Consider the following 20,235-nt stretch of genomic DNA (forward strand, 5'->3'; position numbering starts at 1 on the left):
GTTATTGTGGACCCTCACCCCTTTTAAAAATCCTTGTTAAACTTTGTGACATATTTACATTCTATGGAGGTCAGGTGCGAACCAAAATCCAATAATTTTATTATACCATATTTCTTCAAACTGAAACATAATTATCAAAGTATACTTACGCAAATAGATATGAAAAGTCTTTGTTAAAGTTTGTGCCATATTTCCATGGAGTACAGGTGCGAACGCAGACCCCACAATTTTATTATACCATCCTTATTTAAGTTGAAACATACTTATCAAAGTATTCTTATGTACATCTATATCAAAAACCCTTGTAAACATTTTTTTTTCATTTTTTATTTCCATACTTTGGGGTCCAGGCGCAAATGCAGACCCCACAATTTTTATGAAATACTGTTCTGCCAGATCAAACATACCCATTCCTGATCCTCGATACATCTTCTATCATTATATGTAATCAGTTTTTAAAATAGTCAACCATATAGGAGCCGACACACACACACACACACACACATACATTCAGCTTTATATTATAGATATGTCATTGTTAAAAGTCAGAAAAAAACATGCCTCCTTCCTACGTATTACCACCCTAAGTCCGAGTGGTAATATGGAAAATAATTTTTAAAAATTTAACAAAAGATATAGAAGGTGGCATGTATTTAACAAGGTTGTTAATAGTCAATTTTATTGAACATTAAGGTTGCTAAATTGCCAATAATATAACAACGCTAATGTTAGCAGTTTCACTTTTTAAGATCATGTCTAGTCTTTTTATTTAGGCTTTTTTTCATGATACATGATAAATACATGAGTATTTATTATATAACTAGCTGCACCCGCCCGGCCATGCGTTGCTGTGGCTGAGTCTGGTTGACACAAGTATTAGATTGATTTGTATTGTACAGACAAACACACAGACATGCACACGCACATACACACACACACACACACACACATGCACACACACACACTTGCACAAACACATGCACATGCACACACACATCAACACACGCGACCAAACACATGCACACACACATGCACATTACCAAACACACACACACACACATACTTTGTAAATAGTTAGGAATAGACAGTTATACATAAGTAGATATTGAAGTATATGAACTGTCAATTTCTGGTTATGATTAAATGTTAAAGTAAAGCAATATAGGTCATTGTGTAAGTTTTGCCAAAATCCGGTCTCAGTTATATTATTTGCTTAATTGGTTTTATTTTTTTTTATTTAGTCTAAAAAGAAACAATATCAGTCAAATAGTCAGAAATAGATAGTTTAAAAGCTCCCAAAGGATACATAAGGAGATTTTCTATGTAAATAAACTCAATTCTTGGTTCGTCCAAATCCGGGTCTTGGCTATATTAATCGCTTAATCAGTTTTATTTCTTTTTATTTAGTGTTACTAAAGGATGAATTTTAGTAAATTGAAAATTGAAGGGATATATATATATATATATATATATATATATATATATATATATATATATATATAAAGGACAGGTTGATCCCTACTGGAAGCTGGCAGACCCTCAGTCACGACCGTGACAAGTGGAGAATGATGGTTCACAGGAAGTCATCTTCGGACACGAAGGACAGCACATGATGATGATGATATATATATATATATATATATATATATATATATATATATATATATATATATATATATAGAGAGAGAGAGAGAGAGAGAGAGAGAGAGAGAGAGATGTTCAGGATAAATTCAATGCTTTTGGAAAAGGAAAGGTAAAAAAACGTGGAGAATAATTGATAAATTCTGAAAATGTTTGTCTAATTACAGCTCATTCAATAAAACTGACTTGAGCCTCCACAACGGCCTCCAAGTAGATCATACTCTTTGAGAGTTGCTTGAACACCAGTTTGATGTTGGCAATCAACTCGTTTTTAGTGTTGCAGGCAATATGGTTGGTGTCAATTGTCAATTGTTTATGTTAGTCTATTCTGCAACGTTTCTAGGTTAGTATAATTATTAATTAAAGATGTTCTGGAACCACTTCGTACCCTTTCAACTTGTTAATTGGTTAATTAATAAATTTGTCAATTGAGGTATCTTTATGGGGTATGGGGAAAGAGGTTGCTGGGATTGTAATATCGTTCAAATGAAGGGAATATTTTTTTTTACAGCTTATTTAATGCATATCCTCTAAAATGTTTTCAGCGGATAGCCGATTCAACTTTAACATTTAATAATTTTTCACGATCCTTAAATCTAATAATTTCAAGTTTCTTTGTTAAATATAAAAAACAGGTTGAATTTAATGAACTACGGGCTTTCACCTTTATATCTTCCATTCAACTATAGGTGTTTTGTTCATTTCGATTAAATTCCAGTAATGCAACGAGAGTGAGGTGTCCATACTATATGCTATATTATTCATTGACCATAGAATCTGCTTTTAGAAGCCATTGAGGTACTTCTTATATAGACTTTTTTTATTTTCAGGTTCTCCTCATGTATATTTTAGCTTGGTATATCACACAAGATGTGAGGTAATTATTATTTAGTAGGCATTCAGACAGTTTTAGAAAATTACAATTATTGTTGTTACTATTATTATAAGTGTCAGTAGTTGGGTTATTTCTCCTTAATATTTTATTATTGTGTTTTTTATGTTTCTTTCTCGGTTTTCAGTATAACTGTAGCTCAGTTTTAACGTGTTTTTGTTAAATATTTTATGCAATATACTGCCTGGTGGGATGTGTTTATTTATAAGATCTAAAAACTTGTTTCCAAGTTTTGTTTTTAGCATTAGGTTGAAGATTATTTTTCTAACTTCATTTCTATATCCATTTGTATTTATATTGCTTTTATTGTATTTAATGTTTGCGTTTTGTATCCGTTATTTTATTTATTTATTTTTTTTTTTTTTTTTTAGACATTTTCGACATTTTTGTATTTATTGAATGTTTCTTCATTGGAGGAGTTATTATTTATTGTACATTCAGTATCTGCCTAATATTAGATGGTTAGTAGGTGGATATATATGTGAGGTTAGTGTTTTCCTTAATGTACGGTTTGTAAGTGTCGGTTTCTAAATCAAAGGTGACGTTTAGTATGTTGACTTGCTTTATTTCGACCTTTAGGCCTATATTTTTCATATCCTTGTGTATTTTTCTTCTAATTCCATCACATTTTACACTTGTTTCGTCATTAATTATCATCAGGTTGTCGTTTCTGTATAAACCTATATCTTCACTTTTTATTTTGCTATTTCAAGTAATATTGTGTAATATAATCCAACTAGGTCTGTAGCTTAAGTGCAAGAAGATCGTCAGTTAAATCAAAGGAGCCATTATGAATATTTTTGTTCAGTGTACATTGTTACTGATATGTCCGATTGTGCGACACTTTATTATCATATCGATATCACCTTCAGGGATATTTGCTTTTGGCAAACCCAATTGCTTTTTTGAAAATTTCCTTAGTGATTGATAGGTAATAATCTATAATGTCAAATTGTATGAAGGCACATTTTTTCTTATCCGTAATATTGGTGAACCATCTGATCGAGTCCAAAGTGTTAATCCACAGGTTTAGGTTATATTTCACTCTAATTTTGAGGTTGTTTCTTTCTGAAGTGACCGTGTCAGTGTGTGTGTGTGTAGGAAAAGTTTCTAACAACCTTCTCGCTGTATATTTGGTCTACAGAGTTGAAATTTTATATATATAAAGGGTATTTGAACCTGTAGCACACTTTTGATTTGTTTTTTAGCCGGTAAAAATAGCTGCTAAGGGGTCAAAATTGAAAAAAAAAAGACACAGTTAACCTTACCAGAGGTAAACCGACTATCTTCTGAGTGTGCGTATATGTACCTTATATCTTAATTTTTATCTATTTAACAATAGCTCAAACGGTATTGACAAAGGCTGAGGCACTAAATAACGACTATGGCTTGTGTGCTGAATGTTTTCGTTTCGATTTCAGATGATAGCACAGAAATGATTTTTTTTAAACTTTTGAAATCATTACTATATATATTGGGTACAATATGATAATCAATAGAGAATTTGCTATAAATACAAAATCTGCATAAATTAAAACGTATATTTAAGCATATATTTTGACCAGGTAATATCGGACGGCCTGCTAGTATATATATGAAAATGACCTTGTCGATGTGTGTGTGCGAAAAGTCTCTAGCAAACTCCTCTCTGAATATTTAGTCTGCAGAATTGAAATTTAATATATAGCAGGGCTCTATGGACAAATTCATCTTTAGTTGACCTTTGACAACTAAATATTTTCGTTTACTAGCCAAATAGAAAAGTTACTAGCCAAACCTACGTGATTTTTAGAATATGACATTTTCGTTCTGTGACGAGTATATACATTATAAAAATTTTTCTGTGTTTCTTTTTAAATTTTTAAATAAGTGTAATTCTAAATATGCAACAATTTTTATGTTGATACAGTAGTGAGCTTTAGAAGATTGTCAGTGAAAGAAACACAATCACCAAAAGATAAGCGTCTCATTATTTCTAGTCGCCACTTTGAAAAGTCACTCGCAAATGCGACTGTTTCACTCGCAATGTAGAGCCCTGTATAGAGTATTTGGACTTATAGCACACCTCCGATTTGTTTTTTAGCCAACAAAAATTGCGGCTAAGGAGTCAAAATTGAAAAAAACAGTTGGCCTTGGCAGGGTAAGTTGAATAAAACATTACCCTTGCTCTTACTTTTGTGCATGCGCAAAATTAAACATTTATAGTTCAAAATCGCATAATTTTTAACCCTTTGTATCCATCTGTCAGTGGATCAGACGGTAATGACACTAAAGAAATAAGTAAAGACTATGACTGGTTATGACTTTTGAAATAATTAAAATATATTGGATAATGATTATTAATGAATTAGCTCTATAATAATAAATACGAAATCTGCATTAGTTAAAATATCATATTTAATCATCGGGCAACACCTGCTAGTGTGTACATATATATAAGGCAGTGTGCGTGTGTGTGTGTGTAACTTCGTTCCCTATAGACTCCGAAACACTCGGTCGATTTTTAAAAAAAAACTTTCACACAAATATGCTTTATGTGTCTGAGAGTGTTTTTAGATAGGCTTTGTATCAGAATACTTTTGATAAGTATCGAAAATCGAAAAAATTCAGTCAAAAAAAAAACAATCTGATTTTGACAAAATTTAACACTCTTATACAGCCTTACATCACAAGTGCATTTGAGAAGTTTTATAACTGTACAAGCAGAATGGCCAGACGTATAAAATCAACAGTATATCCTTTGATAAGACAGAGGTGCGTTCGAAATGAATGTTTCTGTTTAGAGCACAACTGAACCATGATACTTGATCTTTGCATTTAAAAATTTAATTCAAGCCGTTATATAAAAAATTATAGAATCAATTCTCTACAGTGTAGACTACAATTTATTGTGGACTATGCTACTATGGGGAGGCATGTGAAACTTCCTCTTGAAGATAAAAGATCAATAAATAAAATAAGCTAATTTAAAACAAAACAAAAAAAAGAACAGTTATTTGCAAATTTACCTGTAAAGTCCAAAGTTTAAAACCTTTTTATTTTAAAACCACGTTGAATTTGTTTTTTTGTTTTTTTAAGTGAAACCTTATAATCTTGTAATATTGTTCAGAAAATTTCATAGAATTACGACAATTTTTTCTATTTCATTCAATGTTTTTTTTCTTAGATATTTAAAAAAAAAATTCATTCCATAAAGAAGAAATAAAATATATTAAATCAAAGACTCATGTATTTATTTAAGAGAATAAAAAAAATCAAAAATCGCTCGTCTGTTTTTTTTTTTGTTGTTTTTTTTTCGGCAAAAACTGATAAGTGAAATGGGACTATTTTCACCTACGGTGGCCCATATTTACTAACTTTTGTTTACAGCCAGCAATAGAAAAAGACATTAATTCTGTCGCTTACAGGCCACCATGGTTCATAACTCTAAGAAAGGGAGACGGTTATCTCTCCTTTTTTCCATTTGTGATGAGCTGAAGTCGCGGTATTTTTTAATACTCGCTTAAAAAAGTATTTTATTCAAAAAATACATGGAATATAAAATATAAATATGGATAAATTCTTAACAATGAAGATTGGAAATACTCATTGAATAGTATTTTTTATAAGTAAGTGATTGTTTGGAATTTATACATACATATATTTTATTGAAGTAAGTTAAAATTCGTTGATTTTCTTTAAATCTTTTTTTTTTTTTTTAAACAAATATTGCATAATTTGCTATTAAACCTGTTATTTTTTTTTTAAAATTGGTCTTTGCTCCGTTAATTGAAAAAAATTAGAGTTTTAATTACATTTTTCAAGTAGTTATAAGCTTTGAAAATAGGAGGTCGGATTATTCAATTTTTTATCGTGCATTTTTAATGGCGTTTTCTGACACTGCTAGCATAACATCCTTATTAAATCCCGAGCAACATCGGGTTTCCCTGCCAGTAATATATATATATTGTTTCAGTTTTTCAATGTCGCTGATGAATTTACGCTGACTCTTTCCAACCTCTTATGGTTGATTCGGCGTAATGAAACCAATGGTACGGTACGACCTTGAAATATGTATATCTAGTGTCGTAATAAATATTGTATCTTCACCTCTGACATCTACGATCGAGCACTTTATTGGATTTTTTCACCGCCTCCTGACACGCTATATATATATATATATATATATATATATATATATATATATATATATATATATATATATATATATATATGTGTGTGTGTGTGTGTGTGTGTGTGTGTGTGTGTGTGTCAACTGAATTAAAGGAATAAATTATAAGATGGTCAACATCATGAATTTTGGAATACAACTTTTTGTCATTTATTCTCTCTCTCTCTCTCTCTCTCTCTCTCTCTCTATATATATATATATATATATATATATATATATATATATATATATATATATATATATATATATATATATATATATATAAGCACTTTTACCCTGTCACGCAAAATTTTGCGAGTAAAATCATAGGTTTTTGGACGAAATCATTTGAGTAGAAGCGAGAAAGCAAATGAAGCAACCGCATCAAACTTATCCTTCCGTGTGAAAAGAATTCGAAAAAAAAAAAAAAGCCCAAAAACATCATTCACTCTAGAAGAAAATGTCAATATTGTTTCTTTTTCTTCGCGTTATCAGAAATAATAATTTCTAAAATGAAAAATTAAATTACTAACGTAATTCCGTGGTTTTATATGGATATTTTTGTAAAATATAGATGAGTGCGAACACTGGCGAAGCATTTCTTCTGTTATTTTTATGGAATCACATTGTACACATTGATTATTAATGATAATTCATTTTTGATAAAGTTCTATCCTGTAGGATATATAGAATCGTTACTTGTTCGATCTGCTGTCCGTTCGATTCTGAGAGATCTGCATTTTGCGTATCCACGCAGAAGCATGCGTTATAAAGCTGGGTTTCATAAATTTCACTATTAACATAGGTGTAATAAAATCACAATAATTTTTTTTTTAATTTAAATTTCATATTATAAAACATTTACAGGATCGTTATTTTTTTATTTTTACTTTTTTTGCAGATTAATAGTTGCCCTCCCCACCCACCTCAAAACAAAACAAAAAAAAACAACTTGAGAGTATATCTACAGAGGTGTGAGTGGGGCGAGGGGAGTGTAGTCACGATAAATTATTTAAAAATAAATAAATAAAAAGGAGGGAGGTGAGGTAAACCTGGGAGATAAAGACGCACACACGCACGCATTCTTGTCAGTGTGGGCAAGGATGGTAGGGATTGGAATGAGTGGGGTGGGTATTGGTTGTAGATTAGCGGTGGATACGGAATGAATTCATGTGGGCTAGGAAAAGGAACGCTGTCTTTCGAAGAGCCCCCCCCCTCCCTTTTGTGTTAACGCTAAAGTAGCAATGCCGAGGGGTGATGGTAGAGAGAGAGAAAGTGCCCGTGTTAAACACTTTGGGGTGAAGAACTGGGGATTAAAAGTGTGAACTCTTCTATGAAAGAGATTTTTTTTCTCTCCCTTCACTCTCTCGAACAAAAAGTAAATGTTTACTGAAATGGATCAATTAGATACAATCCTAAAACAATGTAAGTAACGGGAAGAACCTTTATTAAATAAATAACCATTCAGTATTTAGGAATGATCGGTTTATCTCAACGCGCCTCAAAACTTCTTGTTGAAGTTTTTGTCGATTTTCCGGTAAACGTTACCATTGGCAACATAAATTATCAGAGAAAAGCAGTCAGGAAATTTTCTCCAAAACAATCTATTTTCATTTAAACTACTTATTTTTGTTGTGTTTGGATTTATTTAGAATGTAATATTTACATTTATTTTCTGTAATTATTGATTGTAAATAAAGTAACAAGTCATCTTACACTCTGCCAATAAAAAAAAAAAAAAATGTCTGCCTCTTTATTACTTTACCCATAACCAAAAATTATGCAACTTCTATTAGTTGAGCCTAAATAATCGAAAAAAGAAAAATCGAAAATTAAACAAAATACAGATAGAAAAACATACAATAAATGTCAGCAATTGTGCGAAAATGTAATGTTCTACCAGTATTTTGTTTAATTTGCGATTTTTGGGCGATTATCGAAGTTCGACTGACTCGAATGAAACATTTTGCTTTACACTACCTTTGTTTTTAATTAAATAATAATTAAAAATTACTTAAATCACAAAATTTTATTTAGGTAGATAAAAGAGTTATTTAGCTTGCCTTTGGTAATATTTACTTTCTTGTGTATTTTTCCCACCTTTTTTGCTTCATTAAATATTTTAGAAAATCACTCCAGGTCACAAATAAATCAAATTATTATTTTTTTTTTTTTTTACTCCCAACTGTATTTCTTTTAAAATAGTTTATGTCCGTAATAGTAACGTTTACCCCCTTTCCTTTATTTACCATTTCTGTCCCAATCTATTTACATATTTGTAGGCTTTACCAACATTTCTTACGAAAAAAACTCTCATATACCTGAAGTTAAATTCTTTAGATGAACTCTCAAATCATGCATAATTTTTCTAAACGAGAAAGTCAAAGATTTATAAAACATGTATATATGATAACATAGAAAAACATTCATTCTAATTATTTGTTTTGTTTGATACAAAAAGTTAATAACAAAATATGTGTCTATCAATTTATTTTTATGTATGTGTCTCTCTCTCTCTCTCTCTCTCTCTCTCTCTCTCTCTCTCTCTCTCTATATATATATATATATATATATATATATATATATATATATATATATATATAGTGCTACTGCATTTTATGAACCGGATGATGGTATACTTGCCGTAAACCGCCGAATTATGTCGAGCGTAGCCGAGCGAATCTTAAGAACGCTAGAAAACAGAAAATAGACACTTTCATCGGATACAAATTACAATAAAAACACACTCACACACACATACAAATGGAAAAGCAATATAATTAGAATATAACAACAACCTGCCGTAAGTTTTATGAATAAATATTGTTTTATTTTTATTTAGAAACATTTTTTTTTCTCGCATGCATAAAACTATTTTTTGTGGGGCAAGGGTTAGGATTTACAGTTTAGTTTAAGGTTAGTTCCGAGTTCACCTCACTTTTTTTTTCTTTTTTTTTTTTTTTTTGCTGGGGTTGGGGATGTCTTGCACCTCATTTCAGATGCTATTAATGTGTTCTGTAGTAACTTATCCAGCATAGTTAAATTAACTGGCGTGTGCTGCTTTAATAACTAAAAGTTTTTTTTTTCTTTTTTTTTTTTCTTCCAATTTATCCAAAGTCGTCTGCTAATTATGTGGCTGTTCATTGGGTAATCGCGTTTGTTGTCGATTTCTGATTTTTTAATATTTGCACGGCGACGCTTGCTCCACATATTCCGGCGATTTACGTCAGGTGCCAGGCCAACCCGAGTGGACGGTTTACAAACGTCCGGTTCACAAAATGCAATCGTACCGTAAACGTATCTATTGACTTGCCGACTTCGCTCATTATATTTACATGCTCAGTTTTGTTTACCTATTTCTAAATCTCTTTATTTTTATCATATATCTATTTGTATCTGCATATTCAATACTCCACTTGCTTCCGACCCCTCTCTATTCGTATCTATATTATTTACATCAACTAATATTTATTCTATAGTTCCATCAGTCTTTATGTGTCAATATCTCTTTCTGTGTCCATTGACATATATATCTGTCGATTATTACGGCCAATGTACATGCTATATTTATTTTTAATATCGCCTCTCATGCTGCAATTTAGTAGCCACGTCTGTCTGGTTAGAATCGAAGTGTAATATATGTTCTATGGTCAGTCAGAGGAAAAGAAATCCTTCTAGACCGAGACAATATTTTTGTTCCCATTAAATAGTTTTTTTTAGGACCTGGACTCTTTTTCCACATTAAAAACCGATTTTGTGTCTAACTTTGCCTTTGAGAAGGAGGCAAGTAAATAAAGATTTTGAAAACTAAATCCAACAAAATCTTTTGCAAAAAAAGAAAAAAAGGCTTAATCAAATAAAAAATATCCCCCTTTTTAATCACTTTCAGAATGAATTTGTAAATCATTGTAAAAAGAGAAGTTGGTGGGGGGTATCTGATTGAAATATTTACAAGAAATTAATCTGTGAGATTTTTTCTTAGTTAACATGAAATTATTGATTTAAACAAAATCAATCTACCTGATCACCAATCTCTATCGATTACTTTTATTCATCTCAAATTGTGCAGCTATTTTCTATAGTATCTGCTGTAAAAAGTGATTCGCAATGGCTTTTTCATAAATTGGTTAGTCTGTAGAATTAGTTGGGTTTAATCCTCTTTGGATGCGAGGTTTTCATGAATTCATAACATTTCTAAACAAATTGGAATGACGACTCCTATTAAATCACTTGATTTAAACAGAAAAATCATTTCAAATTTCAGTTTTTTTGAATAGCTAAAATCTATTTGATCTATAAATTCCGAGGACATTTTAGTTAATAAAAATTAATTTATCAAAGTGAACAGTTCTTCACCACTTTTATGCCATTTTACCAAAATTTAACATAAAAATATTCGACTTTTGTTTAGAATCCTCATTCCAATTTTGATCAAAAGCACTTAATTTGTTTTGATCTGAGAAAAAAAAAAGCTTCCATTTTTGGCTTAAGTTTAAAGGGTCTTAAGAAATTCATGGAATCTTGCTTGATTGGATCATGAATATACAAATCAAATTGCATACACAAATGAAATATTTTAATTTTCAAATGAGGAGCTGTGTTTCCATAAAATACTACAAAGAAATTGAAATATTGGGAATATTTATTCATTGATGTCTTAATAAGTATATGAAATGAAATTAAAATTAAATATTAATGTCTATAGTTAAACTTTCATCAAAATCAAAGTATCTAAATTTTCATGACGTCTCTTCCATATCCCTTTGCATAAATATAGCTCACCTTCTCCACTTTTATTCTAGAAGTTGTGTTCCAAAATTCATAATGGTCAATTAATTAGTTACAGAGTAACTTACACAACATATACACATATCTAACTTAATCTATTTATTTATGTGTGTGTGTGCGTGTGTGTGTGAGAGAGAGAGAGAGAGAGTTCATTATAGATTTCACACAAATGTACTTCATGTGTCTGACAGTTGTTTCAGTATTGATAATCTATAATTTATAATTGTAATAATCCGGTGAAAGAAGGAACAGGCGATTTCGATTAAGGTTAACATATTACACAGCCTAACATCATAAGTGCATTTGAGAAGTTTTATTACCGCATAAGCAGAAAGACCTAGCATATAAAATCAATAGTAGACACATTCGAAATTGATGTTTGTGTTTAGAGCACAATTGAATCATAACACTTGATATTTGCATTTTTAATTTTAAGTCATTATTACTAATTTAATAAAATCAACAGTAGGCTCTCTACCGGGCAATGTAGACTACAATATATTATGAATTAAGTCACTGCTTGGAAGATTGTAAAAATGCTCGATTTTACAGATTTCGATGACAATAATATATGAGAGGGTGAAACATTCGTTTATCCTCATTCATTTTCGGGCAACGTCAAGTCTCCCTATTAAGACAATATAAGGTGACATCGAGAAAGGTCTTGGATTAAGCTGTAAAAATCTTATTCAGACAGAGAAAATGGATTGTTTTGTTAAATATCCTTAGAGATAGATTCACACTTTTTCACAAAAAATGCTTTGATTAGTCATAATTTTGAACTGAGTCTTCACACACACACATGAAAAAATAGTCTGTTTCGTTGTTTTTGCATATAATTATGAATACAAGTAGCAGGAGGGAAATATATATATATAAGCTCAATATAACAAGTATAGAGTTGATTTCAAATTGTTTTAAGAAACAAACCCAAAAGCTCATATACCTGAAGTTAAATTCTCAAATCATGCATAATTTTTCTAAACGAGGCTGAAGAGCAGTTGTTCCTAATGTGTTGTGCTTGTTGATCAAAAATATTCCTTGAATAAATGACACTTCAGCCTTTTATACAGTTTTCTTTTTTATGTTAAAATAAAAACAGTATCTATATATTAATACGATAGCGTGTGTGTTATTTTGTGTCACACTTACATCCGGGTCGTTTAATTATGTACTTCCATTTCTTGTCATAAATAATTTCACCAAGAATTCTTCATAAGTTTTGGTTCGGTTTCGATTATAGCTGATGACACTTAAGTCATCTATTTTTTTTTATATAAATAATTTTATCAAGAATTCTTCATAAGTTTTGGTTTCGATTATGAAGGAACTCAAGTTTATATATATATATATATATATAAGTTTTTATTTCAGTTTCAATTCAAACTAATGCACCCAAGTCAGGTGGATATATATTTTTTTATTTTTGAAATCGCAACTTTATGATATATAAAAACCGATAGAACAATAATAATAATAATAATAATAATAATAATAATAATAATAATAATAATAATAAAACAAAAAGAAAACGAAATCTGCAAGAATTAAAATATCAAATTTAAGCGTACTTTACTACCGGGTTTTGCTGGTTGTTTGTGCTAGTTTAGATAAATACTTTTGCAGTTTTAACAAAAAAGCTACAATAATATCAGAGCATCTCCATTTACACTGCACATCTACAGAATGCCAACATCAATATTACATATGAATGAGTTCCCTGTAGAATTTCCACAGGTTCCGCTAGTAATGCATTATCATAGTAGACCCATCATACTTCATCATTATACTTTGTACTATATCTTTAAACAAGGCACATAAATAAACCCTAGAAACAGAAAAAGATGACTAAGCAATAATTAGTGGCATGTTTGCGTTTTCTAACACTAGACGTAGATGGATACAAATCGGCTGTTCCTAAAGTTTGTTCATTATGAACCCTATATAGATAAGGACAATCTAGGGACTCACACCTTTCAGAGGAAAAAAGACTTTTTCAATTCGGTGGATCCGTCCACGTTTCTGTGATATTGTCGCCTTTAGCAAAATATAGTCCTCGAGCATACTGGTACATGCCATTTTCTAGAACTTTTTGCACATTGTTATATGTTATAATTACAGAATTGATCTGGAAGAAAAAGCGACTAGTTAGCACACTGTAATAAGCATATCTTCGTCAATAAGAAAAAATGAATCCATGAAATATTTTATATGATTGATGGAGGTAAATTGTTCTCTTTCCATCAACCATGACTCAAGGTTAAGTGCGAAATATCATTTGGTTTTAAAGTTTACATAAAGATACCCAAATTCAACTAGATGCACCTGAAATATATCATAAGTTTCATCTCAAATGTTATGAATATATCAACTGAGTAGAGAAAATACTCCAAATTATCAATCCCCATGAAAAATTACAAAACACAACTGAAAGAGCCAGCATTAACTGTTGCAGCGAAGCATACACAACTGTTAACAGAATTCTAACCCTTCATATAAGCTTTTTTTCATATACGTTTTTGCTGTTTGTATATCATTCTTTGTTATTTGCATAAGTAAGATTGTTCAATTAATATGCATGGTTGTTGTTCTTTTTCTCCAAAAGCTGTCGCTCTGATTCAACTTTCAGCACTTATCTTTCAGTACAGTTCCCATCTTCTCTCAATTGAACTTTCTTTCATAGATAACGAATCTGCAAAAAATAGCATTTAAAGCTGAAGTAGAAAATTAAGATACTATTTCAAGCTTCAGAGTGGTAAAAACAAAAATTCTATTCCAAATAAGTGTGCTAGACATAGAAAAATTAATTTTCAAAATTATTTGTGGCAGACTGACACAAAGGCTATTTTGAACTTAAACTTTCTTGGAGGCATAAAACAAATGTTCATTTATTCTGCACATTTAATAAAGAAAATGTTATTTTGAACTTTGGCAGGACAGACCAACGGACAGACCAACGGACAGACAGACCAATTGACAAACCTAACCCTTTAAGTGCTTGTATATATTTAAAACGTTTTGTGTATACTTATATTCATAACTAGCGGCTGTGCCGCGTCGGCATGCATAACGCCGAGTCAAACACAAAATCAAGTACACTCAACATCAAGTACACTCAACATCGTCTTACTCATCAACGCTTACCCTGTGAACGCAGAGTATTGGAAATTCCCATATGCACAAAACAAAATCACTGAAAAAACAAAAATACCCTAAGGGTAAGGATAATGAGTAAACGTTCAATAAAATGATGTTTAAAATTATTATGAACTTGCCAGGATTCGAACCTGGAATCTTCTGATCCATAGTCAGATGCATTATCCATTGTGATACAAGTCCTGTCTGTATGCTGAAAGATGTTACCGCGACTGTATACAGACAGTGCTAAATTCCGTTGACATGGACAGGTAACTTTTTTGACAATTGCACGAAGCGGCCCAAAAACCCTCATTTTGGGCTTTTTGTGTGACTCGGCATTGTTCATTATGAACCCTATATAGATAAGGACAATCTAGGGACTCACACCTTTCAGGGGAAAAAAGACTTTTTCAATTCGGTGCATCCGTTCGAAAGTTTTATTGGTGTATATACACACACACACATAAATAAATAAGCATTTAGAATTTTATTAATAGTATGGATTTGTTTGTAAACATTGGCTTTTATGAGTTGCGCACCTCTGCACCATCTGTTGTAACAAAAGAATATTTTGTTAAACTTGAATAAAACAAATCTATAAATATTTGATGGGGGAATTTTCTGATTTATTTTCTACTAACACTAGGCTTGCTTATCGCTTTACAATATTATTCCTACTAATTACTTGAAATCATTGAAACAAAACTACTTGAAACTAACTGATAAGAAAAAGACCAAACTCCCCCCCCCCCGTTTGTTTTGTTTTAATGATAATAATAATTGTGGAAAAATGTTGTATTTATATTAAATTGTAAAGAAATTATTTCCCTATTTTTTGTTATCAGATTATTATTCATTGCACATAAAATTTAAATTTGCATTTATTTAATTCAAAGAGCATACTCTCATTCTATCAGCCATGACTAGGTAGAAGTCATAAGTAATGCACAGTTGTATTTTAAGTACCGTTTGCACTGAGGTTTGAACCTTCAATCTCCACGAAGAGTGTCACTTACAACTGAATTTTATCAAGTACTTTATCCTCTACGCCACGGGTCCTTGTAGGCTAGTTTAAATACCTATTCAGAAGTTTTGTCCGTTTGTCATAGCTTTTATCACTAAACGTTCAGATTGAATGGATGTTTGTTAAAAATGGATCCGTTTTTTGTTATCATGACGGATGCTAAAATAAAAATACAGAAAAAGCCATTAATGTTTTGGATTAAAGAAGCTACAGAAAAAACACAGTATGTGTAGATATTATTGTGATAAAAACATTCGACTATAAATAACCATTTTGAAGAATGAAATCCATTCACATTAGTTTTTGCAGAATCAAACACAGATGTTACTGTGAGCCATAGATGGTTTTGAAAAACATCAGAAAACAAAAAATTCATTGCATAACTTTGAAATGGAAGATGAATCTGGCTGTCAGTTCAAGAACTTGAATTGAAATTCCAGAAAATTGTTGAAGCCAATTTGTACACGCTTGACTACACCTATTTAATGTGATATATTATAAATTTATTTTTATGAAGCGTATCAAATGTTTTTCCTCTTTACATAATACATGGGATAGCGCAGCAATTGTATAAGTATTATTAACGATATATTGCAGTTGATGAATTTTCTATGGATAGCTTTGTTGCATAGTAGCCAGGATTGACAAAACAGTGGTTCTGAAAAATATCTCTCTTGGGCGTTTTGCTATTTTCATATCTTGGATATTTCTTTTCACATGTCCGATTGAGAAATAGTTACACTATTTTTTATGCATTCGAGAACTTTGTGGTGGTTATTTGTATATAAGTATTTATTTATCATTTCTTTTGGGGAATAGCTTATTTTAATGAACAACATTTAAATTTTTAATGAACATAGTTATTATTTATTTATATATGTATTACAGAAGATGAGAAAAAACATCAGTACTGTCGGTTTCAAATCCAAAACAAAGCATACTTCTTCAGACCCTCTTCAGCTTCTGTTTATATTTGTCTTCTTGGAAGATATTAGAAGTTTAAGAGAGACTGATAAAGGCGACCAGAAACTAGAAAAATGTTTTTTTGAATTTCAAACCATTTCGGTACCAATGTTTTTTCTGATTTTCTATAACACATAGATAAATGTTATGCTATTATATTGATAGTTTCTTTATAATAATAAATAATAATGATGATTATAATAATATTTTCTATAACACATAGATAAATGTTATGCTATTATATTGATAGTTTCTTTATAATAATAAATAATAATAATGATTATAATAATATATTCTATAACACATAGATAAATGTTATGCTATTATATTGATAGTTTCTTTATAATAATAAATAATAATAATGATTATAATAATATATTCTATAACACATAGATAAATGTTATGCTATTATATTGATAGTTTCTTTATAATAATAAATAATAATAATGATTATAATAATATTTTCTATAACACATAGATAAATGTTATGCTATTATATTGATAGTTTCTTTATAATAATAAATAATAATAATGATTATAATAATATTTTCTATAACACATAGATAAATGTTATGCTATTATATTGATAGTTTCTTTATAATAATAAATAATAATGATGATTATAATAATATTTTCTATAACACATAGATAAATGTTATGCTATTATATTGATAGTTTCTTTATAATAATAAATAATAATAATGATTATAATAATATTTTCTATAACACATAGATAAATGTTATGCTATTATATTGATAGTTTCTTTATAATAATAAATAATAATGATGATTATAATAATATTTTCTATAACACATAGATAAATGTTATGCTATTATATTGATAGTTTCTTTATAATAATAAATAATAATAATGATTATAATAATATTTTCTATAACACATAGATAAATGTTATGCTATTATATTGATAGTTTCTTTATAATAATAAATAATAATAATGATTATAATAATATTTTCTATAACACATAGATAAATGTTATGCTATTATATTGATAGTTTCTTTATAATAATAAATAATAATGATGATTATAATAATATTTTCTATAACACATAGATAAATGTTATGCTATTATATTGATAGTTTCTTTATAATAATAAATAATAATAATGATTATAATAATATTTTCTATAACACATACATAAATCTTATGCTATTATATTGATAGTTTCTTTATAATCGAACATCTTGCTGGGCTTCTCTCCTGCAAGCCTCTCTCTCTCTCACACACACACACACACACGCATGCAAGCGTGTGTATTACATTTCTCTTTGTTTGTTTGTCCTTTCCATTTTTTCTCGAAAGTACTGGACTGATCTGGCTGGTATTTTGTATGGACCTTTGTTTTGATAAGGTGCAGCAAACTAAGCATTATGGTATCAATTAAATACACGGTTATAAATTAATAGGGATTAGTATTAATTAGCACAAATTTAAACATATTCCACCATTAATTTAGCACAAAACACTTATTCTAAATCATCCAAATTTGGTCGTTTTTAACAGGCAAAAGTCTTCCTAGCGTTATCCCGTCAAAACATATTGACCGTTGGAGGGATTAGGTACATACTATTTACGATTAACTAAACTTATTATGAAAAGTGACCAGCTGTTGGATTTAGGGAAGCATAAAACACATCCATTTTGGTCTATGAAAATTAAACACGAAGTAACTCATAGCTTAAACGGGAAATAACTCTTATATCTTAAATAAGTTTACTTCCAGTTTTAAATGCAACTGTTGTCAGCTATTAATTAGTGAAAATAAATTGAAATAAAAATAAATTAAAAGTAAATTAATAATCAATTTTAAATAATATTTCTAAATTAAAACGATTCTATTACAACAAATAATTAATAACATTATGCTAATTATTAAAATAGGTTGTCTTTAATGTGATATGCTAATGATGGTATTCATTGAATATAGATTTCTTTTGATTAAATAGTATATATAGAAATCATGCTGGAATAAAAGTGTATATAAGTTTGTTTTCAGTATGAAAATTTCTGACACTTTTTGTACTTTTTGTACATAATCATTAAATTATGAACAAAGAGATAGGAATACGATTATATATAAGTGATGGGACGATTTCAATTACTACAATTAGCAATTCCGATTCTTTATAAATCTCTAGTTGTTATTTTTTCCCAATTAACGTAAAAACACATGTTAAATGACCATATATTTTCTCAAATGTAAAAACACACGTGTGTGTGTGTGTGTGTGTGTGTGTGTGTGTGTGTGTGTGTGTGTGTTTGTGTAGGGGGAGCTATGGATTATTGTTTTGCTGGCAGTTCAAAATCAATAAATATTTATTATTTTATTATAACTACCAACAGTTGAAAATTTTGTTTTAAACAAAATCAAATAAAAAAGATAATTAAAGGAATCGTTTTTGGCATTGGAAAATATGCACAAATTTCCCAATTCCGATACTGATTCATTCCTGAAGGAATTTGTCTGGCTTGAAGCCATTTGCCTGATTAATTACTTTGGGAATGAAACAAACATTTTTGTATTTGTCATAAATGTTTTTCTCTTGTAAAGTTATCTTGTGAAATTTTAAAAGTTGGAGCTAAATTACATTTAAATTGACAAATCAAATTTTGATTCTGACGAGCCAATTTTCATTTTTTAAATGTTGTGTCATGCTATTGACACTATCATAACATATTCACGACACTTTATTTAAAATATTATATAATTTTGCCCGAAACAACATTTTTCAATTATGCCTGAAAAGAATTTGTCAAAATGAATTACTTTTTTTTTTTTTATTGAAGACGAGAAAGAGTTGATTCCTTTACAACTAAAATTTTATTTCTTTATTTGTATAAGTTAACAAAAATATGCAAACAAGTAAAAAACAAAATTATTTAGATAATATGTATATAGGTGGGTGCCTATAAACAATAATTGTTTTTCTAATTTATGGTTATGCAGACTTTAAATGTCTTCATTTCCTTTTAATTACATTCTTCTTCGCCAAGTCCTTTTTCATCTATATATATATAAAAGGCAAAATGGCTGTGTGTGTTTTTGTATGTCCAAGTAAGGCTTGGGGGGGATGTCTCAAGAGGGTTACTATTTTGGAGAACTTTTTATATACTCCCTAGATTATAATATGTACGATTTGCGAATGGACGTCATCTCTACATTTATTTTGATCGACTTTTATAAAATTCCCTTTACTCTGTCCTTTCGCGTGTTTGTTGGTCTTTTTCATATAAATAAAGCGAAACTCAGCTGCCTTCCATGTCGGGACGTCTTGAAAGCAATTAGTTTTGATCAATGTGAGGAAAACCCTTCATATCAAACAATTACTTTTCATTTGGAGAGCTCCCCCTTTTTGGGGGAGGAGTTGGTTTTTCCCAACGTCGTGGAGAAGCAAAAACTGGCCTGCAGCCAACCTTCATTTCTGCGCCTGCATGAACTCATTTCTGCAAGTCAACTTTTTAATTGTTAAATTTAAATACTTTTCACTTCCTCTCGCCTCATAGCGTAGTGGTAAGATCTCAGCTTTTCTTTCACTTTCTTTTCCACCTTTGTGTCATGGGTTCGAGCCTGCCTGCCTACTACCACTATCTTTTTTTTTCCCCCCCAAACACCCAAAC

The 20,235-nt window shown here is 29.9% G+C and overlaps 1 protein-coding gene and 1 non-coding gene across 6 annotated transcripts in view; one reads left to right on the forward strand and one right to left on the reverse strand.

Annotated features, from left to right (window-relative positions):
* LOC145254896 (zinc finger MIZ domain-containing protein 1-like) overlaps positions 1-20,235 on the forward strand; it is a 1,089,917-nt gene that overhangs the window by 272,173 nt on the left and 797,509 nt on the right. The window lies entirely within an intron of this gene.
* On the reverse strand, positions 14,738-14,810 carry Trnah-aug (transfer RNA histidin (anticodon AUG)). Its single transcript has one exon. It is a non-coding gene; the product is annotated as a tRNA-His (tRNA).

The sequence above is a fragment of the Euprymna scolopes genome, chromosome 30 (assembly GCF_053919585.1).
Source record: "Euprymna scolopes isolate OS-2025 chromosome 30, ASM5391958v1, whole genome shotgun sequence".
NCBI lineage: Eukaryota > Metazoa > Mollusca > Cephalopoda > Sepiida > Sepiolidae > Euprymna > Euprymna scolopes.